Source organism: Neomonachus schauinslandi, chromosome 2 (assembly GCF_002201575.2).
Source record: "Neomonachus schauinslandi chromosome 2, ASM220157v2, whole genome shotgun sequence".
Lineage (NCBI taxonomy): Eukaryota > Metazoa > Chordata > Mammalia > Carnivora > Phocidae > Neomonachus > Neomonachus schauinslandi.
In genome coordinates, this window is record NC_058404.1 from 130,270,770 (window position 1) to 130,296,475 (window position 25,706).

A 25,706-nucleotide genomic window follows, 5' to 3' on the forward strand; every position below is an offset into this window, starting at 1 on the left:
TATATTATATTATATTATATTATATTATATTATATTATATTATATTATATTATATTATATTTCTTAAAGGTTGAGGGTTTTTTGCATCATGAACCCCTCAGGTAGTCAGGACATATGCAGTTCAAAGAGATGCATGGCCAGACTTCCACTCCATGCAAGAGAAGGTGATATGGTTTATCACCTCCTTAACCTTAGAGCTGGATACTACTGGATTCTGCCCCTCCACTGTCTGCCCCACTCTGCAGCTCACTGCTGAAATTTGGTTTCTTTTGTCCAGATCCCTATCTACTTTGAAGAGGGTACTCCCTTGTGCTAGGTTTGGCTCTGAGTTTCCCCCACTTCAGCCACCTAGTAGTGTCCGCCCTTTTCCGTATCCACACAGCTACCTGTTTCTGTAGATCATCCTTTATAACTTCTTTATACAGTGAAGGGAGGCAATAAAGGAATAGAAAACTCTTTCCAAATAGTCACTGTAATAGGCCCCATTTTGTATAAGTAGCCCTCTGGGCATCTTTTGGAAGGACAAAAAAAAAATAAGACCTGAAATTTGTCAAGCAAATATTTTCATTTATTGTCAATACGAAGCCTAACAAAAACAACACATAAATAAGAAAAATCAACTACTTTGTCATAAATGATTAAATACTTAAAGCAGAGTCATGTGGCAAATAATTTTATCCTCTGTGTCTGTAAAAGATATCTATAGGTATCATAGGTTTTTTGGAAACAAACTGCAGGTAAAGACTTTGACAGTGTTAATTAAGCACTTTAAAAAAAAACAATAATGAAAAATTTAGAGTCCTGTAATTTTTTCAAAATCAGTTAAAAATCAGTGGATAATCAAACACAGATTGCTAATATTCCTGGACCTTTTAACTGCCGAATATTTAATGAGATACAAAGAAAGTATTGTGCCTATCATTTATCAATTTACATGAATCATTAGAAATCACATAAGCAGCTGTGGTTCACGAAAAATGCATTTCCATACATGAGAAGATAGGTAGTAATTGCAGTGAATAAATGAATAAATGTCATCATCTAACTAAATGTGACAGATTGACTATGTAATTAGAAAGATTATCATTAAAGTATTCTTAAATTCCAGAAGTAGTAATAAAATAGTCTTCATATACATCTCACAGAGACTTTTGAAAATAGAAAATACATTACAGCAAGTACTCCCAAGCATATGTTCGTGGGACACCAGATCCATAGATATTAACAGTGGTGCCATGAAAACAGGACCGCTTTTAGTCCAGCAAGTTTAGGAAGACTGAAATAAGCAAAATTAAAAAGGTTCATTTCCAAGTTCACTGTGAATCACCAAACAGAGTTATTTCATTTTTGACATGTATTTAAACCAAAAATTTCTATTTCTACATAATATCTTTAAAAAATTACTATTCAACTGAATGCTGCTTTGGAAACATTTTGTTTAATGTTTCTTAGAAAGCACAATAAAAATAATGAGTTGGCCGTTATACTCCTTAAACTGTATACTGATCTCCCTGAATAGTAATATGAAGTAGATTATAAAATGGTAATCTGCTCAACAGCTGGAACTACTATGATAATTTTCAGTAAGTTATGTTTCAAAATTTAGCATTCCTCATTAGATATTCTTTCCTCCTATCTACATAAATTTTGCTTAATTTTCACGACTCAAAAAAAGTTTTACATATTCTACACACCTCCATTCTTGTTTGATCTAAACTTTCTTTGAACCACTGGAATGCCAATCTTATCGAGCAAGCCCAATATAGCAGCCAATGGCCATATATGGCTATGGGCACTTTAAATGTGGCTAGTGCAAGTTGAGATGTGTGTAAGTGTAAACACACAATGATTTCAAAGATTTGGTTTTTAAAAAACATGTCTCAGTAGAAATACTACTTCAGATATAAGTTAAATTTATTATTAAAGTTAATTCCACCTGTTTCTTTTTTAAATATGGCTACTAGAAAACTTAAAATCACATACGTAGTTTGCATTATACTTCTATTGAACAACTCAAATCTGTACCACCCATTCTTTCAATTATATAATATTCTGTGCTAATTATATAATAACTTCAGCTAATTTCTTTTCCTTAACTCTACAGCATGCTTCTTTGGAGCAGGTGCCCACAATCTATACAGAACCTAGAAAAGTTTAATATGAATACACATAAATTTGCTTTGATTTATTACATCAAGTATATGTTGAATAATTTATTTTAATTAGTAAGTTAGTTCTGAAATTAGAGTTTACTTTGTACATTTACTTAAGAATAGTAAGTGAGTGGCATAGCCAAAGCTGTTCCTGCAACTCTCAAACATATCATGTACCCTAAGAACTGACATGTTGAGAAAAATTGAGGGATTTTTGTGAAATCTCTTTCTCACATTCCCAGACAGGGTATGGAGGGAGTTACAGACTCTTATTTCTAAACCTTTTACTCATTTGAAGTAAAAATTTTAGTATAAATGTTAAATAAAAATTGCTGATTTTCCCCATAGACTGTGAAATTCTAATATTTCTTATTTATTTCTATATTTATAGAAAGCACAATCATACATGGCATGCAGTAGGAGCTACATAAATAGTGAAACAATAATCCTCAACGAAGAAAAGTCAACTATACTTAAGGATATTAGATAAGTAAATTCATTTTATATGGTCTCTTGGTAATATAGTACCACATAGACTATACATTCAGGGATCATTTCTATAGTTCGGTAATATAGTACCACGTAAAAAAATTCCTTCCCAAGTTTTTATTAATGCACTTAGCAATATTTAAACTAATAATAAACTGCAATCATACTTGTTTCCTAAGGAATTACCATAACTATGTAGCAATAAGTGTTGAAGGTTCTAGAGTGCCCTTTGTTTGTAAGCAAAGTGGGCTTCCCTGCTGATCATATGATTTTCTAGTTGCTGGAAGAATCCTGAAATTTAAAAAGACCTCAGATAAGTATCAAGACATTTGTATACCCACTTATTCTGGTTTAAAGTATTACAAGTTCCTTTGTAAATAGTGATATGATATGTAGAAAAAATAATATGGTTAGCCATTATCAATTATATAATCCTCAACAGAATTTAGGGAGGCAGTGTCAGAAGGAATTAAATATAGGGTAAGGAGGTTCTGTTTGAGAAAATATTTAGGTGTGGGATGGTCCTAGACATGGACTGTGAGACGGAGATACCACAATATGGGATGGTCCTAGACACGGACTGTGAGACGGAAATACCACAATATGCCATCGTGGCTTCAGCCGTGTGGGGACTGAGTGCTGGGAATCAGGCAATACCCGCAATCAGGACTTGTGTATGTGTGTGTGTGTGTGTGTGTGTGTGTGTGTGTCAAGGTGGGGGCGCAGGGGAAGAGTTAGTAACATAATGGGAAAAATTCTGCATTGAAGTCAGACACCATGAATTTGAACCTAACTCTTCCAACTTACTATGTGATATCAGGCAAATTACTTATGTGAAGCTAGGATTGTTTTCCTGTAAGAAGTAAATCTCACATCAAGGTTTATAAGCATTAGAAATAATATATGTAAGGAGACCATAACATCAAGATTTTCAACATAGGGTAATTATTATGATTGCTATAAACAAATGTGAAAAAAATAAAAATCAACTGCAACCCAAGCTCAAAAATTTTACAAATGCTAGGACTTGATGATCCTACGGTTCTGAAAACATTCTGCCTTGCTATTGCTTTTAATTTTTTAAAAATAAAACTCAAAACAATTACATCCCATTATATGAGAAAGAGGAAACTGTAGCAACATTGTGAGGGGTCTACTCTGTGGCTAATACACACATACAAATTCAAAAAGTGCCATGCTCCAAAACTATCACTGTTTTTAAAAACGAAAATGAACAATTCTAACAGTTTTCAAGAGCAAAGCAACTTGGGTATGGGAAAAACACAAAGAGGACTTTCATTTATTTTTTTTTAAGATTTTATTTATTTATTTATTTGATAGAGAGAGACACAGCGAGAGAAGGAACACAAGCAGGGGGAGTGGGAGAGGGAGAAGCAGGCTTCCCGCGGAGTAGGGAGCCCGATGTGGGGCTCGATCCCAGGACCCTGGGATCATGACCTGAGCCAAAGGCAGATGCTTAACGACTGAGCCACCCAGGCACACCAAGAGGACTTTCATTTATATAGGAGCCGAGAATATTCCAAACTAGACAAAATGTAGTGTCTTATACCAACTCAACCTTTATGTTTGACAAAGAATAGATACTAGTAGTTAAGATTCTTGGAAACCAAAGCTTTGCCTACTATCATTTAGTATATTTGAAATTATTTCAGTGTTTAAGAGAAAATATCGTACCAAAAGAATTAAGCACTGATTCCCCAAAGTCTCCCTCACGCATTTTATTTGTTGTTGTTGTTGAATCAGTTTTACTTTTCTTCAGAAAAGAGGGAAAGGAAAGGGCTGGAAAAGCTAGTTATGCACAGTTGGATTTGCATAAATTTTTTAATTATAAAATAATCTGTTCTATTGGGACACCTGGGTGGCTTAGTGAGTTAAGTATCCTACACTTGATTTTAGCTCAGGTCATGATCTCACAGTCATGAGATCAAGCCCCGCTGGGCATGGAGCCCGCTTAAGATTCTCTCTCTCCCTCTGCCTCTGCCCCACCCTCCCCTCTCATTAAAAAAAAAAATCTGTCCTGGGCGCCTGGGTGGCTCAGTTGGTTAAGCGACTGCCTTCGGCTCAGGTCATGATCCCGGAGTCCCGGGATCGAGTCCCACATCGGGCTCCCTGCTCGGCAGGGAGTCTGCTTCTCCCTCTAACCCTACCCCTCTTGCGCTCTCTCTCTCACTCTCTCTCTCTCTCTCTAATAAATAAATTTTAAAAAAAAATCTGTCCTATTACATAGTTAGAAAAATTGTTTCATTTCAACAAATTATTATCATGGTAGCACTTACAGTGACTTTTATCAGACTGAGGTTAGATAACACTTTGGGGGGAAAAAAAGGAATAACTGAATGATTAAACAGGATTTTCAGCAAATATTACCATAGCTTTTAGGTGTTCCTTATTTGAAGAAAAGGAAAATAACAAGTAGAAGTCTAATGCAGTCTCTCAATTAATTCTTCTGATCTAATATTAACAAAATATTAAAATATTCATGGATTTGGCTCATGATATTTTGATTAAGTTTTCTGTCACAGTTTTCTTTTGTAAGTATTTTAAGTTTAGAAATCTCGGAAGAGAAAATCAAAACTACAAACATATTTCAGAATCAATATTTATAAACGTAAAGATTGCTTTCAGAAGACACAGAAATGGGTTCCTTACAAAAGCTCAAGACTATCTCTGAATTTCTGTGTATCACATACTCTCAGGAAACTTAAAGGTAGATAGAGATTAGTAAAAAGACCAACAATTTGTTCTTTCACAAATGAAAGTCTTGAAAAAAATTGGCTTAAAGTTGTAACCAAACTAAAGATAACCTAAAGATAGTCACAATAAGTGGAAAAATCAGAATAATCTAAAAGATTCAAGGCATTTATGCTAGTAAAACTATCCTGTTCATGCAAAGCATTGTGGACAGATCTTTCTGAAAAGAATCTATTGATTCTTCATTTTTTCCAAAGAAGTCCTTTTTGGACTGATGGGTTTGTACATTACCATCAAAAGGTGTCTTACATGATTGATTTTAAAGAGTTCTTTTGAAATTTAAAGGTAAGAATCTCTTTTAGCACTGTGGATGGTGAATTGAAGTTTTCTGCAAAAGCCGAATCTTTCTAGAGTTGAAATTCACCAAGATAAAGTTCACTGCAATTTCAAGCTAGACTCAATATAAGGTTCGATTTGCAACAGCAAGGGTCAAAAATAATTTGTGGTATAGAGTTGTTTGTTTTTTAAATCTGTTTCTATTTATGACAGCACCAAACCTATCTATTACAGTAACTCATATTTCACTGTCTCCCCTAAAAAAAAGTTACTTCAAATATTCAAATACTTTATATACTATTGCTTGAACAATTGAATGTATAAGAGTGGGCTAAAATTACTTATTTAAAGCTTCCCTTTTATTAAATTGTGGCAGATATGGCTATAAGTTATTTTAAAAGACATACACCTAAAATCTGACTAAAAGTTACTTGATTTGGATAGTTTATTGATAATTTTAAGGCAATTATGTAGACAATGCAAGCAGTTCTTTATTTCAACCTTTCCCGTTTTTGTTTTTTTTGTTTTTTTTTTTTATTGAAGTAGAGTTGACATACAATATTATGTTAGTTTCAGGTGTATAAAATAGTGTTTCAACAATCATATATATTACAAAATGCTCACCACAGTAAGTGTAGTTACCGTCTGTCCCCATACAGAGCTATTTCAGTATCACGGACTATAATCCCTATGCTGTGCTTTTCATCCTGGTGACTTACTATTTTATAACTGTAAGTTCGTACCTCTAAATCTCCTTCATCCATTTTACCCATCCCTCCATTCCTCTACCCCCTCTAGCAACCAACAGCCCATTCTTTTTATGAGTGTGTTCCTGGGTTGTTGTTGTTTGTTCATTTGTTTTTTTTTACTTTCCACATGTAAATGAAATCATATGTCATTTGTCTTTGATTCATTTCACTAAGGATAATACCCTCTAATATAATGACCATCCATATTGTCACAAATGGCAAGACTGCATTCTTTTTTATGGCTAAATAACAGTCCATTGTGTATATATACCACATCTTCTTTATCATCTATTGATGGACACTTCAGCTGCTTCCATATTTTGGCTTATTACTGCAACAAACACGGGGTGCATGTATCTTTTCTAACTAGTTCTCGTTTTCTTCAGGTAAATATCCCATTGTAGTGGAATTACTAGATATTATGTTATTTCTATTTTTGTTTTTTTTTTTTTTTTCAGGAACCTCCAGTGTTTTCCAAAGTGGCTGCACCACAGTTACATTCCCACCAACAGTGCACAAGAGTACCCTTTACTCCACATCCTCACCAATGTATGTCATTTTTATCTTTTTGATACTTGACATTTTAACTGGTATGAAGTGATATTTCACTGTGGTTTTGATTTTCATTTCCCTGATAATTAGTAATATTAATCAACTTTCCATGTGTCTGTTGGTCATCTGTATGTCTTCTTTGGAAAAATATCTATTCAGTTCCTCAGCCAATTTTAATCAGATTATTTGTGGGGGTTTTTGATGCTGGGTCCTTTACATATTTTGAATACTAACCCCTTATGACATATACCATTTGCAAATATCTTCTCCCACTCAAGTTGCCTTTCGTTTTATTGATAACTTCCTTTGCTGTGCAGAAGCTTTTTAGTTTGATGTATTCTCAAACGTTTATTTTTGCTTTTCTTTTCCTTGCCTGGAGAGACAAAAAAATACTGCTAAGGCTAACGCCCAAGAGTTTACTGCCTATGTATTCTAGGAGTTTTATGATTTCAGGTCTTACATTTAGGTCTTTAATCTATTTTAAGTTTATATTTGTGTATGCTCTAAGAAAGCAGTCCAGTTTCATTCTTTTGCATGTAGCTGTCCAGTTTTTCCATCACCATTTATTGAAGAGGCTGTCTTTTCCCTACTGTTATATTCTTGCCTCCTTTGTCAGATTGACTATATAGACATTAATCTTTCCTGTATTTTAATGTGGAAACATTTCCTACGTTCTTAAAACCCACAGAAGAACACAGTACACTTCGAAAAACTATTTCTAGATTTTCTTCAGAAGAGTAACAAGTTACTAAGATTATCCTAAGACTATAATAATTATTGCCTCTTATGCTATATATAAGTGTTTTTCTGCTCTGTTCTTGGATTAGTTAATAAGGTCGGTCAGAGCTTCCAAGTTTTGTTTTATTTTCAGTATCTGAAAAACAAAAGTGTGCTTTATTTAAACAATCTATTAAACTTTGACTTTCCAGTTACCCACAGGGATTGACAGGTCATAAAGTAATAGATCAATTAAGACCACAAAAATGAGATCAAATATTCTACAATTCAATAAATTCCATATTTATTTGGTCAACTGTGTTTATGCACAGGACAAGTTGTTTATCAGAATGCAGATTTTAATGAATCACAGATTTTAAAGCTGGGGGATATTCAAAACACCATGAAGTCCAAACCTCTCATTATTTAAAGTATGACAAATAAGATGTGATATAGATAACTGAGGTACTTACATAGATAACTACCACCAGTAAAGTTCAGACTAACAAGTACATTAATAACAAGAACTGCCAGCCATTGAGCATGGTTTATATGGCTGGACACTGTACCAACTAACCATCAATCTTAATTTTCCTTAATTTTCATAATAGTAGTATGGCATAGACAATAGTACACCCACTTTATAGATGAAAAAAATAAGGCTTAGGTTAAATAAATTGCACAAAATCACATTACTGATAGGTAAGTGGGCTAGAATCCTGATCTAGGCTATTTGTTCTGAATTATAATCTTTTTTTTTTAATTTTTTTTCTGTTTTGTTTTGTTTTAAGTAACCTCTACACCCAAAATGGGGCTCAAACTCACAACCCAAAGATCAAGTCACATGCTCTACCCACTGAGCCAGTCAGGTGCCTCCCAAATTATAATCTTCTAACCATAATATCAGTGTCCTAGAACAAAAGCCATGGAGCTCTTGTTTCCCTAAGGCATCCTCTTGTGACTACTGATCCATTGGACCTACAACAACAAACCAAATTAATACACCAACATATTCCAAAAGAATTTAATTTTAGCTGAATGTTTACTAAATCTACAGTTGATACGGTATATTTAAATGTATAAATATTTAAAATGCCTATCATGACCTTTTAATAAGTTATACAGAGAATCAAATCAAAGTCCCTGATTTCAAATTTTCTAGTGCGTATTTTTCACTTTAGCTTCCCTATTGTAGGCACTAGACTTCTACAGAATTTATTGAATACATCAATAGATATCTTCCTCATCTGTTTTTTTTTTTCTCTTGGTTTTTTATCCTTTTTAGTAGGTAATGTCATGTTAAAAATACACAATATCTTCCTGCAGTTAGAAGTGTTCTAAGCTTTTTAATGACCTATATTTAAAACTAACTGGCATATTAGTGTTATTGAGCAAAAACAAATAATGTTAAGTGCTTTCTTAGTTGCATTCTAGGGAATACAGGTACAGATGAGATTAAAGAAACTAGGTAGTAGTAAAACTATATAATTAAGTGATCAAATGAAGCAATAACTTTCAAGAATATGTACCTTACAGTTCCCCAAAGGGTTGTCTCTATTAGCTTACTTCATCTACAAAACAACTTCATAAGCAGAAAACTGTCTCCAAGATACCATCTCTTTTCATACTTAGCTCTTCAACACCAAATTCAATGTCTTTACCCCACTAAACTAGGAAATGGCCCTCCAGGTAGTCCAATATATGAGTTATGACCATAAATTTCTCACTCCCTTAGCAACTCTATAGTTTCACTGAACACCAACCATGTGCCAGAAACATGGTATACACCTGAGGTTTGTCTGCAACTATGACAGACCTCGTCCTGTCTTCAGTGTGCCTACAGATTAGGTTCCCTATATGACTCTTCAGATCAGGTTTATTGTTCAGAATCATGCATCTATGATTCCTTCACACTAAGCTTAATAATGTCAGATTTCAATTTTTTCAGAAGTAAACTAATCATGGATATTAGAAAACAGTGATAGGTCACCATCCTCAATATGTAGGAATTGCTCTTGAGATTCTCAATGGGGAATCATTTGTATGCCGAAGTTATAATAGGCATCCTAATAAAATTCATTTTAAGATTTATTTGTGGTGCACAAGCTGCTCTCTAGAAAGAAAAACTGTTTTTGTTCTGTTTTTATTTTATAAATGTACTATGTCTATATACTTTCATGACATAAGGGAAAATATTAGTGGTATACTTTATTAAATTGTTCCTATTGCTTTCTATTCAGATCTGATCCTCTAAAAATAAAAGGTTTTTTTGTTTTGTTTTTTTACTAATTTCCTTCGGTTGCAAACCATCTCCCCACCTCCCACTCAAAAGATGGATTCTATTTTTACCCATTCTGTTCCATCTAATACAATACTGGCAATATAAATTATTTACAGTATTAACTGTTATGAGCCAAGAGCCTTGCCCGGAGCACTTTGCATACTTCTTTCCACAAAAGTCTTAATAGATAAGTACTATCATTATGCCCATTTGTCATATAAGAGAATAGTCTTAGTGAGGTTAGGTATGTTTTCCAAGGTCATGTAACCCGTGTGTGGCAACTGTGGAATTCAAACCCAAGACTTCATGGCTCCAAAGCTGACATTCTCAACCTCTACTGCAGTACAGCTTCTCAAAATAAAAACTGAATAGATGATTATTAAATAAATTAAAGAGATGTGCTTGTTATTTTTATTTCACATTCTCTCCATTCTATTATTTTTGTACCTTTAAAACTAGTATACAATCTTTTTTTCTGTTGATTTTGGGAAATAAAGGGTTGAAGGACAATGCCTTATATATAACTTAACTCAACGCAGTATCTTTTTTAATATATAGTAGTAAGCACCCACATTCTAAAAGTCACAATTTAGCTCCTTATTCCATACTGAGAAATATTTATTATTGTTTTGTTTTTATTTGTCTGGACTCATGAAAGAAAGACTAATTTTCTTAAAGGCAGGAAGAATTATTGTGATGAATCCTTCTCTCCACATGTTTCTACTTTATAAGAAAGATGTTAATTTCTACTCCTCACTAAAGACTGTTACAGGAAACACTATCAGCCCCTCTCCGTATGTCCTTACAAATTCCTTCCCCAGATAGGAGATACTTGACCAACCTAGGACATTGCTGGGACCCTTTTCATAAGTGGCTGGAGTCACTGTGGGTTGAAGGCCAGCTTCCACTCATGGTAAGCGCTCTCATCCTTTCTACCACGTCCTTCACATACATTGCTAGTGTGGTAAAATGACTTCCTCTCTCTCTAGTCTCCCCACTCTCTCTTGGACTTGACTACTCTCTTGTTCATGGATTAAGTGATCCAGGTCAACAAAGGACCAGGCGGTTTAGCCCATCTTGGCATTAGGCTTTAGAGGCAAATAACTCTTTCTGACCACCTGTCTCATTCTGGTAGGTAGGCTTCACACCAATTTTATTTATTTTTTATTAACATATAATGTATTATTTTTTTCAGGGGTACAGGTCTGTGATTCATCAGTCTTACACAATTCACAGCGCTCATCATAGCACATACCCTCCCCGATGTCCATCACCCAGCCACCCCAATTTTAGATCTCACCCACACTCAGACTGTTACGAAGCAGTTATGAAATAGGGAGAAACATAGCGAGAAAGAGGCCTCATCTAATCTTCAACTCTAATCAGTATCTGGCAATAGTTTTCTAAAGAGCCCTGCATTGGGAGGGCTTGCCTAGCCATGCCCTGCACTTTTCCTATAAATCCTACAATCACTTACTAAGTTCTGAACATAAAAAACTGCTCAATAAACATAGTTCAAAAAGAAACAAGAAATTATAGGCAAAGCAAAGTTCTTTAAATATTTTTAAACAAGACACTCAATTGTTACTAGATTTCGATTTTTTTTAAGAACAGAGCATAAACTTTGGTACTTTTTCTCAGTTTGTATTAACTATATAAACATAAAAATAATATTCCCAGTAATATTTTTATATGCCATACTAGCAGAGTTTCAAATTTTCTATTTTCAAGTTGCTGCTGATAATAATCATTTTGTTCTGAGCACTAGGAAGAAATCCTTGGTTCCACTAACAGCTGCACCTAGCATCTTGGCCCCAAAAAGTGTTCTTCCCTAATCAAATAACACAGCTGATGAGGATAACAGAGTAACCAGATGGCAATTTGGCAAAAGTAACAAATGAAGGTCAAAATAGGGTTTGGGATAAGTGAAATGCTACCACAATTGTCTGGGAGCAAGTGGCCAAGAATTGCCTGTTCTTTACAATTTGTGAATTTGTTTGTTATCAAACACGTACACACATATACAAACACAAACGTTCACAAATCTATGAATGGCTCCTGTGGTGTTAAAATGTGAGAAGGGATATTTGAGACCTGAGAAATAAAATGCTTTTTCACTTTAAGTGTAAGTAAAAACAGCAAAGATTTGTAAGCAATTCCTGCATTCTGATGAAATCTCTGTATTCTGACCATGACCAGCTCCTTGTGGATAATGCTATTATCAACAAACAGTTACTGAGGTGGTTCATGACACAACAATGTACAAGGCTTTGAACTTTCCCCCGCAATGACTGTCACAGGAGATATAATGGAGCAGACTGCTTTTCACCATGACTACAAATACAGTTACAAATGTTCATATTTACTTTTTTGGGAGGAGTCCTTCCTGAAGATAGTGTCTGACCCAGAGCTGGGTGGTTTTATTCGTTGTTCCAGATGTGGTTGCTACATCACATGGCATTTTTGTACTTCAGCTTCTTGACCAACTACAGTTATTAAGCATTAAAGCCAAATAACGCATAAACGTTTAATTCTTCAGTCTCATGCCTCTATCAGAAACATATATACGTATACACACATGCTTATATATACACACTAAACATACTTGCACACATTTATATGCTCAGTGCCCTTCATAAGCCAACTATCTCAGACTTGAAATTACAGAGCTAGAAGGAGCATTGAGAGGTCATTTGAGGAGATCCTTTCCTTTAGGCAGTTTAGTGCTTAAACCATCCAAAGACCGGCTATCTATTCTATTTTTAGAGCTCTCTAGGGATGGCGATTCATTATAGACCACACTGTATTGTACTTGTAATAGACTCACAGGTGCCTCTCTTGACAAAACCACATTTCACAGATCTGCAGTCCAACAGGCTTTCGTGGGCACCTTCTAAATGCGCACCTCCTTCTTTATTGTGACAGCATGGCAGCTAAAGAATTCAGATTCACGTGAAAATGCAGTCCCAAAGTTCAAAAGATACAGATGTGTATGCAAAAATGATGTTAATTTCTGCACCACTGTTGTCAGCCACAGGCCAGCTATTCATTTCCAAAGCCCCTGGGCTAACCCTAGGCAAAAATATAAAGAAGGTGAAATTTGTTTTCTGAATTCACACCCTCTCAAATCTTCTTTATTTGCTTGCAGCAATCTCCTCTTGCCATTAGTTCTCAACACTGCATCAGGTTTGTCAGGTTTTGACTACACTCATAGTACAGTCTCCTGTCCTATTTCTTACTCAATCAGGCCACTTCTCTTTGAAATTGGTAATCTTAAAAATGAAGGGGGGGAAATCGGAGGGGTAGATGAACCATGAGAGACTATGGACTCTGAGAAACAAACTGAGGGGTCTAGAGGGGAGGTGGGTAGGGGGATGGGTTAGCCTGGTGATGGTTATTAAAGAGGGCACGTACTAAATGGAGCACAGGGTGTTATATACAAACAATGAATCAGGGAACACGACATCAAAAACTAATGATGTAATGTATGGTGATTAACATAACATAATAAAATAAAATAAAATAAGCTGATACAAACCTTTCTATTAACTTAATGCATCACACACACACACACAAAAAAACACTAATCCAGGCCAAAATATTAGGGACCTAATGGATTAATATTAACATTTCACAGTTACTAGAGATTATAATTTTACTAAGTGCCATACATATAATAAAATAGGTCTTAATATTTTCAAATTTCACCACTTACTCTGCAACCTACAAAGTATATTCACAACAGTGGTCCTGTAAACCCAACCCTGCTTATATTTGGAAAACTAAACTTAAGACTATGGTGATAGAAGTTAAATTAAAACCCTATTTACAAGGAATAACAAAAAATTTAGATATACTCATTGTCAACAGTGAAAATATGACTGGAATTGTATTTTCTTTTAAATCCTTAGCTCCACTATCTCAATTTTGAACTTACAAGGAAATAAAAAGATAGTCTAGAGGAACATACATTACTCTCCTCATAACCCATGCTGGTGTGTGAAGTCAGTGGTGCAGGATGGGCAATGGAATGGAGTGGGAAGGGGGAAGAATAAACAAACAGAATTTGCAAAGAATTACTTAAATAAATTGTTCTTCTTGCCAAGAAATTCTACTACTTAACTGTTTCAAAAGAGTAAACCAATCTAAAATGAGGCAATGGATTTGCACGGTAGGAAATTGGAGAGCTTTTTTTTCAGCTACAGCTTTCAGTCTCAAGAGCACAAAGAGCTGAATTTTAGCCAATTTTCTGACTGATTTTTTTGTTGTTGATGAGCTTGCTTTTTATTCTGCAATTGTTTCTAATGTCTTCCAAAAAGAAAGAACGACACTAACTCTTTTATTTGAAATTGTGTATCACATGATCAGTAATTACAGATACAAAGCCTTTTCATTTTTAAAAGGATAGCCAGTCCTTCAAGACACTATATTCATCTGTGGTATTTACTCATATTTATCACTTCTCTCTCAAACCAAAGTGAGACAAAATAAAAAGAATCAAAGTATTACCCGTGACTTTTTTTCTTTTAGTAACAAATAGATGTTATAAATAAAGTATCATTTCCAGTGCAGATTTCTTACAAATGTTCAAGTTTGGGGAGCTTCTTTAATATAGCGCAAAAAATATATATATTTTAATTGAAGTTTCCACAGCAGCCAATTGGGGAATGTCAGTGGCCCATTGGTGTTGTGGTACGAGTTTATTTATAAGTGGAGGAGTGAGTTTGTGTGTGTATGAATAAGGAGTGACAAAGAAGGTAGTTACCACTGATCAGGAGGCATGGTTTCAAGGGTGGCAAAATATAGCTACTATATTTCACTAAATCTAAGACTGTCATTGATTTTAAGACATTATTATTTTATTCATTACTAAGAATGAAAAAAGATGCTATCCAATTAAACTATGACACAGTGTCTTATTATCACCAATTCTAAGAATGTATCCTTGTTCTCAGAGATGCTAAAATGTGAAAAAAATTAAATATTTCATATTTTATGATCTGTGACATACTTTCTCTCTCTAAAACTTCCAAAAGACACTGATTTATACTAAAATGAGTCACAGTGTTTGCTTTTGATACTAAGAGCAGAGTTCAAAGTCACCGCAGAGTTCAAAGTCACTGAGGGTCAAACATCATAGGTTTTATATACAGCTGTGCCACGGACTTCCTGCAAGAAAAGTAGAAACAATTTAACTTTCCCACACAGGAGTATAACTACCCAACATATATCCCTTGAGGAAGACAGTAAGCATTTTTAGTTTATGATAGAAAGGCAATATAAAAATATGAAATGTGCTATAGGACCCTGAGCAAGTACCTTAACCTTTTAGTTGCCTCATCTCTAAAGTACAGATAATAATATCTGCCTAAAGATAGTGTCCTAAGCAGATCATTTCTTGGAGACCAAGATCCAAGATTCATCTGTTCTACTATCAGATATGTAATAAAGTTGAAAGTGCATGCTCTCTAATGAATGCATATGTTCCTTGAAAATGGATAATTCTGCAGCTCTATGTAAAAATGCCTAATATTGGGGAACCTAATAGGGCACAAGATGAGCTGCAATTCAACTCAGCAAACACACGGAGCACTTGCCATCAAAAAAAGCACCATGTCATCTGTATTAGGCTTGTCTCTACAAGGAGAAATGCGGAAATCCTTTGTGAAAACAGAATTTCTTTCGTCAATAATAATGTCTCACTTCCTTAAAATTGCATAAGCATAGATAAATATTTTAAATTTAATTACACATCCATTTGCCAAAACCATTTTATTTTAGGCATTTTCTAGGGATATTGATGTATTATATGCATGCACAGTCCATTGAACAAAACTAAAATTTTGCTTGATGACTGAGGGACATTACTTAACATCTTCCCCCTTGAGCTTTACTGAATATCTCAGAATGGAAGGGAAGACAAACAACAGTAGAATCTATTTTCTGTCAACATTTCCACCTTAGTACTTTATAATCAGCATCCCCACTTCATTTAGGTCTCAAATGTCCTACGCTCTGAGATGCTTTCCCTAATCACAAGGCAAACTTACTCCTTCGTTTGTGTATCCACACTGTACATTTGACTTATTTTTCCAGATGTATATCAAAATCAACATTTAAAAATGATTTATGTAATCATGTTTTTTATGTCTGCCTTCCCAGTGCTCAACTAGGGGAAATATGATGAGACTATGTTCACTGTTTTATCTTAAGCAGCTATCACAGACATTATGTATATGACAGCAAGTTGTCAGAAAAAAAGAAAAGTCTTTGTTATTATATAGCAGAGTCATTCATTGTGATAAGGTGGGATTTATCCCAGGGATGCAAAGATGATTCAACACATCAAATCAATAAATGTGATACACCACATTAATAGAATGAAAGATAAAAATCATATGATCATCTCAATAGATGCAGAAAAAGCAACTGACAAAATCATGCTCTCATGATAAAAGTGCTCACCAAATTGGGTACAGAAAGAATGTCAGCATAATAAAGGACATATACAATAAGCCCATAGCTAACATTAAACTTTGGTGAAGAATTAAGATCCTTTTCTTTAGATCAGAAACAAGACAGAGATGCCCACCCTCACCATTTCTATTCAAATAGTACTGTTAAGTCCTATCCTGAGAGATTAGGCCAGAAAAAGAAATAAAAGGCATCCATACAGGAAAGGAAAAAATAAAATCTCTATTTGCAGATGACATGATCTTATATACAGAGAGAACCCTAAAGATTCCACTAAAAAGCAGAATAAATGAATTCATTAAAGTAGCAAGACAGAAAATCAACATACAGAAATCAGTTGCATTTCTATACACTAAAAATGAACTACCTCAAACAGAAATTAAAAAGCAATTCCACTTACAACAGCCTCTAAATCAACATGATACTTAGGAATAAATTTAGCCAAGAAGATGAAAGATCTGAACAATGAAAACTAAAGGCATTGATGAAAGAGATTAAAGACACAAATAAATGGAAAGATATCCCATACTGGAACAATTAATACTGTGAAAATGTCCATACTACCCAAAAAGATCTACAGGTACAATACAATCCCAAGCAAAATCCCAATGGCATTTTTCACATTTCCACAGAAAAAGAAAAAACTATCCCAAATTTTGTTTGGAGCCACAAAAGACCCCAAATGGCCAAAGCAATCCTGAGAAAGGAGAACAAAGCTGGAGGCATCACACTAACTAATTTCAAGCTATATTACAAAGCTAGGGTGACCAAAACCAGTACGGTACTGACACAAAAACAGGCACATAAACTAGTGTAATGGAAGAGAGAACCCACACATAAACCCACACGCATGTGGTCAACTAATTTTTGACAAAGGTGCCAAGAATACACAATGGGAAAAGGACCGTCTCTTCAGTAAATGGTTGGGAAAACTGTCTATCCACATGCAAAGGAATGAAACTGGACCCTTACGCTATACCACTCACAAAATTTAACTCAAAGTGGATCAAAGACATAGACATAAGCACAGAAATCATAAAACTCCTAGAAGAAAAAATAGGGAAAAATATCTCTGACATTGATGTTGGTAATAATTTCTTAGTAAAGACACCAAAAGCATTGGAAACAAGAACTAAAATAAAGAAGTGGGACTACATTAAACTAAAGAGCTCCTGTACAACAAAGGAAACAATCAATAAATTGAAAACACAACCTACAGAATGGGAGAAAATATTCACAAACCACATAACCTACATATACATAGAGAGAGAACTCCTACAACTCAATAGCAAAAAAAGCAAATAATCCAGTTAAGAAACAGGCAAAGGATATGAGGAGACATTTTTCCAAAGAAGACATACAGATGGCCAATAAGTATAAGAAAAGCTACTCAACATCACTAATTACGGAAATGCAAATCAAAACCACAACAGGATATCACCTTACACTTGCTAGATGGCTACTGTCAAAAAACAAAAAACAAAAACAACAACAACAACAACAAAACCAAGAGATAACAAATGATGGCAGGGATATAAGAGAGAATCCTTAAACACTGATGGTGGGAATATAAAATAATCCAGCCATCATGAAAAGCAGTATGGAGGTCCTCACAAAAATTAAAACTGATCTTCCATATGATCCAACAATCCCACTCACAGGTATATAACCAAAGGAACTGAAATCATTATCTCAAAGAGACAGCTCCACAACCATGTTCAACTGCAGCATTATTCACAATAGCCAAGATATGTGAACAATTTAAGTGTCCATCAATGAACAAACAGATAAAGAAGATGTGGTATACATACACATCGAAATATCAGCCATGAGAAAGAAAGAATTTGCAATAACATGGATAACCTTAAGGGCATTATGCTAAGTGAGATAAATTAGACAGAGAAAGACAAATACTGTATATCACCTATATATGTAATCTAAAAAAGCTGAACTCATAAAAACTCAGAGTAGAATGGTGGTTACCAGGAGTTGAGGGGTGGGGAAATTGGGGAAATGTTGTTTAAGGGTACAAACCTGCAACTAGTAGATAAATAAGTTCTGAAGATCTAACGCACAGCATGGTATAATACAATACTGTATATATAATACATAGTATATATACCATTATAAATTTCAAAGTTGCCAAGAAACTACATCTTAATTGTCCTCACCACAAAATAGAAATGTAAGTATGTGAGGTGACACAGGAGTTAGTTAATGCTACAGTGGTAATCATATTGCAATATATTAATATAAGAGACTAACACATTGTGCATCTTATACAATGTTATGAGTCAATTATATCTCAATAAAAAAATTGCACAGGAGGTCCTCAGAAAACACTTGTTCAATGAATACATGTTGAAATCAAGGTTTCAGAGAAATAAAAAGCAGTTTCTCCCCACAAAAGGTTGGGGATTCCTAATCTAAACAAACTGTGACAGTGTGAAGGTGTTCTCTCACTCCCTTTCCATCAGTCTTTTACTCAATATTGCTGACTGCCAACCTTGTGCCACTTTGAATGGTGCTGGAGATCCAACAGTGAATGACAGTCATGTGAGTATTGTCTTCAGATGGTTTAAAGACTGATGCTGATTATCCTCACTCCCACTCCGTAGGTCAAGTAACCTCAAATTCTCATCAAACCCAAAGAATAAGGATTTTGTGGCACAGAGACAGGAACTGCTGTTTTCTTCGTCCCAAACAAACTATGTGGAAAATCCAGAACTGCAGCAGTAACTAAAGTATCATTTCCATTTGATATGTAAGCACATCTTTCTTTTAGGCATCTGAAGTTGCATTTCTACTGCTTGTCCCTGTTTCCCCCCACCCCCGCCATGACCTTCACATTGTCCTTACCCAACTGCACTGTGACCCCTTTTCATTGTTTACACTTCCCTTCCCAGGAGTCCAGAAACTACATCAGATATGTCAACCCCTTGACAGGCTCAGCAAGAATTTTACCTGCTTAAGTTCATAACAATTTTAACAGCTTTGACTTTTCCAGCAGTTAATTAGAGCTAGGTGTTAAAGGCATAGAACTTTCACTTCTGCTTAATTAATAAAAAAAATTAAAAATTAAAAAAAACCTTCAATAAATTGGTCCTATATCTTCAGTCTACTGAACTGTCTCCTCAGAATATTATTTGCCATGGGGTTCTATTGCCAGTTCCTCTACTTTCTGTTCTTCAATATTATCTTAAAAAAAAAAAATAGACATCTGGGTATAAAGAGTACTCACTCTCCAAAGAAAAATTTTAAGAAGTCAAAGTCAGATCTTGAGCCATCCCTACAGATCACTTTGGTACCACCTGGAAATCTGTTCCTTGGTGCTAAATCTTTCTGTCAACTCCCAACAGGGCTTCATGACATAGATCAATATGACCTTGGATTGGCCAGTATTGTATTTTGTTTCAAATGACAGTCTAATGCCCCATGTCTTACTTCCTCAGTGTTCTGGTGCCTACTTTCTAAAGTGGCAATCAACAAATGTAATAATTAAATATGTGTAAACATGTTATGCTGTAGCCACGGCTATAGCTGTATCACTAGTCTCAGGAAATATACTCACAGTTTAACAGAATCTCCTCCCTGCTTTGCTATTTCTAGACCAGCCCTGAATATTTCAGTCACACAGCAGCCACTGGGGAGGTATTTCCATTCAGATGTGCTTTATGATGCTCCTCAAAATACAGTTTTCTTTTTCTAGAAGGAGGTACAGACAACATATACCTACAATTTTACAGTATTATTTACTGATTTGCTGACCGCCATATGGCAACTTGGTATCATATAAATAAAATCCAAATTTAGTATCTCAAATTAATAAACAACTACCCTGAAAAGGAAGTTTTCATTCAAACCTTTGGGAAAACAATCTTCAAGCATATTATTTGCAGTAAAATATAATTGTCCTTGACACTGCCCCATTGTGACGATAGAAGTGAATTTAATTTACATTAATTTCTAGTGTTGTCCTTATGAAAACATTTAAAATTTGGCAGACTGCCTTTGAGGGTTAAAAATTCAGTCAGTGGAAAAGCCCAAGTTGGAAGAGCTGTATGGCAGAGTAAGTAACTTTTCAGAGGTATTATAAGTTCATTATTCATTATCCGTTCCACTATCATGTACCCCTGTGAGAGAGAGAGAGAGAGAGAGAGAGTGAGTGTGTGTGTGTGTGTTGTAGGAAAATGGCACTGATACCTCTTGGGAGGAAAGGTAAGTAATTTTGACAGGTCTCCACAGAGAGGTAACTTCACTATGAGATTACCATTCCAATCTTGTCTTTGTACCTCCCCACCTTTTACCTTTTATAAAATGCAAATAAATTATCATAGACTTTCCTGACAAAGAGTCTTTACTTGGCCGAACTTTCAGTCAGGCTCCTGAACCTTCTCCTTAGGCCCATCTGTGCATTTTCTTGTAAAATCCAGTTTCAGCAAAAACTCTGCTAAATGAGTTTAATCAGCACTCCCATCTTGAATATCTGGTCATTCTCAATATCTAATTGGGTTCCTCACCCATAATTCCCCACACCCAGTGTTGTTGGACCATTCTGGCCTGCCTTCAACAAGAAGCCGGTTGGGTTGGTGTAGACAAGTATAACCAACCCCCTTACTACTGATGTTTCCTTTTAGTTATTTACATCCACTAACTCTCACCCTGCTCCTTGGCTATAAATTCCCACTTGCCCATGCTACATTTGGAATTGAACCCAGTACTATATTCCAAATATAGCATGGGCAAGTGGGAATTTATAGGTCTCTTCCCCCCTGCAATAGTTCTGAATAAAATCTGTTTTTACTGTTTTAATTTCTGTCTGGCTCTGGTTTCTCTTTGACAGCACCTAACCATTATCAGTTTGCACCTGCAGTAAGAGATTAGTTATTATCCTGAGTAGATGGTTAAAGCAGGATACAGTGTAGATTGTGTGCGTGTGCGCGTGTCTGGAGGTCATGGGAGACACAGGAATCATACAACTGGGGAGTAAATCTAACAAGGAAAATTAAGACAAAGTACCTATGTGCTTTGTAATTTTGCTTATAAAGAATACTGAATATTTGATTCAGCACCATATAGATGTCATAATTTAAACATTTCCTCAGGATCCACCAATGATCTTTCAGAAGTTTCGTATTTTAGATGGACAGTATATAGAAAAATCAAATTTTATGCTTTCCTTATGTTACTATAACAATCAAGAAAATTGAGGATACAAAACTTGGAGAAAGGGGGGAGAAGTACTGAAAAAAAAACATTTTTCTCTGTTTAATAGTAAGTGGGCTTCCTTCATTTCAGCAAGACCTTATTTAAAAACAAGTATAATTTAATTAAATATAAGTTTATTAAAGCAAACATCAGTAAAAAAGCTAATACTTTCTGTTATTAAACTCATTTTTTTTTTAGAACTTGTCCTTCCATTCATATGTCAGTGATGAATGCAATTTTCTTTCAGGATAAAGGTATTAGATACATTTTTCATCAAAGCGTTGGATGTATATTTACTTTTTCAAAAGTCAATCATTCTACTACTAAGTGAAAGAAGCCAATCTGAGAAGGCTACATACGGTATGATTCCAACCATATAACATTCTGGAAAAGGCAAAGCTACAGAGACAATAAAAAGATCAGTAGTTTCAGGAAAGGGGTGAGGGATGAATAGGCAGAACACACAGGATTTTTATGACATGATACTGATGGTTATGTGTCATTATACATTTGTCTAAACACACTGAATGTACAACACCAAGAGTTAACACTGAAGTAAACTGTGGATTTTAGGTGATTATGATGTGTCAGTGTAGGTTCATCCTTAGTAAAAAATGTACCATTCAGGTTTTATGTTGATAACAGGGAAGGCTATGCATGTGTGGGGGCTGAGGGTATATAAGAAATCTCTATACCTTCTTCTCAATTTTATTGTAAACCTAAATCTGCCCCCCCGCAAAAAAACCAAAGCCTTTAAAAATTTTTTTAATAAATCAATCTTTCCTCTGAGCTTATACTGTTTCCTCAAATCTTCCCTTCCAAAATAGAGGTGAACAAGTTTTATCAGAATTGTTCAATGAAAATCATATGCAATTGCCTAAATAAGAGAGGCTTAAATAGTAATTCTTTTCTTGAAAAATTAACCTCAGACATTACAGTTTTACCAAAGACTCTCATAATTATCCACATGTAATTCTCTGATAGTATAACAATTTATCCTGAACCGCCTCCTTCACCCCGGGTAAGGCAAATTGACTATAATATCTGAGAGATGTCAGTAAAGAATAGCAGAAAGACTGGTTCCACTTTTTCTGGGCTAACAACAATGAAAAACAATAATTGCTCTGATTGAACCAATTTTGCTTCCTAGAAAATTTCATTCATCACAATCATAGATAACCTGATTTCTAGTTCCTTTAGGTCAAGGAAAGTGAATTAAATCACAGGCAAATATATTCTGAGTATTTTAAAACCATAACCCTATTTTTTAAAGTACATGAAATCATATTTTATAATAATTAGACAAAAGCAAGTCCACCCTACCCCCAAATTTGAAGGAAAAAAAATATGAAGCTTAAAACAATCTATTGGTAAGTACATAATTAAAGTTACCTTTAAAATTTCTTCTAACATTAATATAAAATGGCTTCTTAATCTCTAAAATATGTGAGCATCAAATTATCATCCTTCATTTCCTCTAGGCAAATTAACAGATTTGTTTAAGATATACTGTGCCCATAGACTCTAATTATAAATATCTAGTTAATGTCATATGACCCATATTTTATCCTAAATCCTGTGATTCAAATCCTCATTCTTTCTCAATCTAACCCTTAGATGTTCATCAAATGGAATTTGGAATTTATGGAATGCTCCTTTTTTTCCACTCTCAGAGGACTGGGAGAAGTAGAGAAAATCAGATAAAGGAAGTCAGCTGACTGACTCACCAGCTCTGTTTGCTGTTATCAATTCAGAATTTCTTTTGTCAGTAAATCTAAAAGCTGTCACAGCGTCTGACAATTTACATATTGGTAAGCATAGAAAATACTGGGAAATCTAACTTTTTAATAAAAAAAGCTGCCCTTTCAAGTTTCAATCAAGGAAAGTAAAACTGAAGAGTTCACTGGAGCCATGGGGAAAAAAAGATTAAGCCTCTCTCTTGCACCTCTTTCAATTTCACTACTTTGCTTCTCTCTCTTGCATCTTTCTTAAATATTCTCCCTATCCTTTTCTTTCCATTGTTTTATCCTGAGATGGATTGCAGATGGGGAGTACAAAGCAAAGATGGAAAAAGATACATAAAGAGATAGCTTAGGGGCGCCTGGGTGGCTCAATCATTGAGCATCTGCCTTCGGCTCGGGTCATGATCCCAGAGTCCTGGGATCAAGCCCCGTATCGGGCTCCCTGCTCCGCGGAAAGCCTGCTTCTCACTCTCCCACTCCCCCTGCTTGTGTTCCCTCTCTCGCTGTGTCTCTCTGTCAAATAAATAAATTTAAAAATCTTAAAAAAAAAAAAAGGAGATAAGCTTATTTCCCTTAGAATAACATGTTTGAGTTTCATCCGTGTTGTAGCATGCATCAAACTTTATTCATTTTTGTATGTCACATTGTCCATATCTTTTCCCTTGATGAAAAAATTGTATTTTTCATAAATTACTATTGCCACCACCACTAGTTAATTATTATTAACTGCTTGCTTTGTGCCAGGAAATTTTCTTTTTCTTGTTTTTTTTTTTTTTTAAGATTTTATTTTTAAGTAATCTTTACATCCAATGTGGGGCTTGAACTTACAACCCCAAGATCAAGAGTCACATGCTCTACCGACTGAGCCAGCAAGGTGCCCCTGTGCCAGGAAATTTTCCAAGTGTTTTGTATGTATTAACTCATTTGGTTCTCACAACAACACACAAAGTAGGCATTATTCTTATACTTATCATATAGATAATTAATTGGAGGCAAAGAGAAGTTAAATAACTTGCACAAGAGCAGTCAGCTTGCACAATGGTAGAGTATTCAAACCCATGTAATCTAGCTCTTAACCAACAGTCTTAGCCACTTTTCACTTATATGATGATGCTCATTTTTAAGTGTTATTTGTTACCAAATCCATGAAATACTTACTGAATACCTATATATCCCCTTTTTCAGTTTCTCAGTTCTTAATGGTAGTGATGCTAGTGCATCAGATATGCAGAGGTTAGATGCCTGCAAGACAGAATGTGCTTTCAGTGATTCAAAAAAGGACTTTTAAGAAAGTGGCTGTCTGATAAAAGATTAATATCCAAAATATATAAGGAATTCCCACAATTCAACAGGAAAAAAACTCTAATAACCCAATTTTTAAATGTGCTAAAGACTTAAATATTTCTCCAAAGAAGACATACAAAAAGCCAACAGGTATAAATATCAAAGTAAATAAATAAATAAATAAATAAATAAAACCTCAGTGTCATTAATCATCAAGGAAATGCAAATCAAAAGCACAATGTTCTATCACCTCATACTTGCGAGGTTGGCTATTATCAAAAAGAAGACAAAAAATGTTGGTAAGGATATGGAAAAATAAGATCCTTTGTACACTACTGATGGCAATGCAAAATCGTAGAGCTGCTATTAAAAACAGTGTGAAGGTTGGACAGCCACATGCAGAAGAATGAAACTGGACCATTCTCTTACACCACACACAAAGATAAACTCAAAATGGATGAAAGACCTAAATGTGAGACAGGAATCCATCAAATCCTAGAGGAGAACACAGGCAGCAACCTCTTCAATATTGGTCACAGCAACTTCAAGCAAAAATGAACTATTGGGACTTCATCAAGATAAAAAGCCTTTGCACAGCAAAAGAAACAGTCAACAAAACTAAAAGGCAACCCACAGAATAGGAGAAGAAATTTGCAAATGACATATCAGATAAAGGGCTGGTATCCAAGATCTATAAAGAACTTACCAACCTCAACACCCAAAAAACAAATAATCCAGTCAAGAAATGGGCAGAAGACATGAACAGACACTTCTCCAAAGAAGACGTACAAATGGCTAAGAGACACATGAAAAAATGCTCCACATCACTAGCCATCAGGGAAATACAAATCAAAACCACAATGAGATACCATCTTACACCAGCTAGAATGGCAAAAATTAAAAAGACAGGGAACAACAAATGTTGGTGAGGATGTGGAGAAAGGGGAACCCTCTTACACTGCTGGTGGAAATGCAAGCTGGTACAGCCACTCTGGAAAACAGTATGGAA

General features: G+C 34.9%; 1 protein-coding gene across 1 annotated transcript in view; it reads right to left on the reverse strand.

Moving 5' to 3' along the window:
• CCSER1 (coiled-coil serine rich protein 1) overlaps positions 1-25,706 on the reverse strand; it is a 1,330,597-nt gene that overhangs the window by 1,264,528 nt on the left and 40,363 nt on the right. The window lies entirely within an intron of this gene.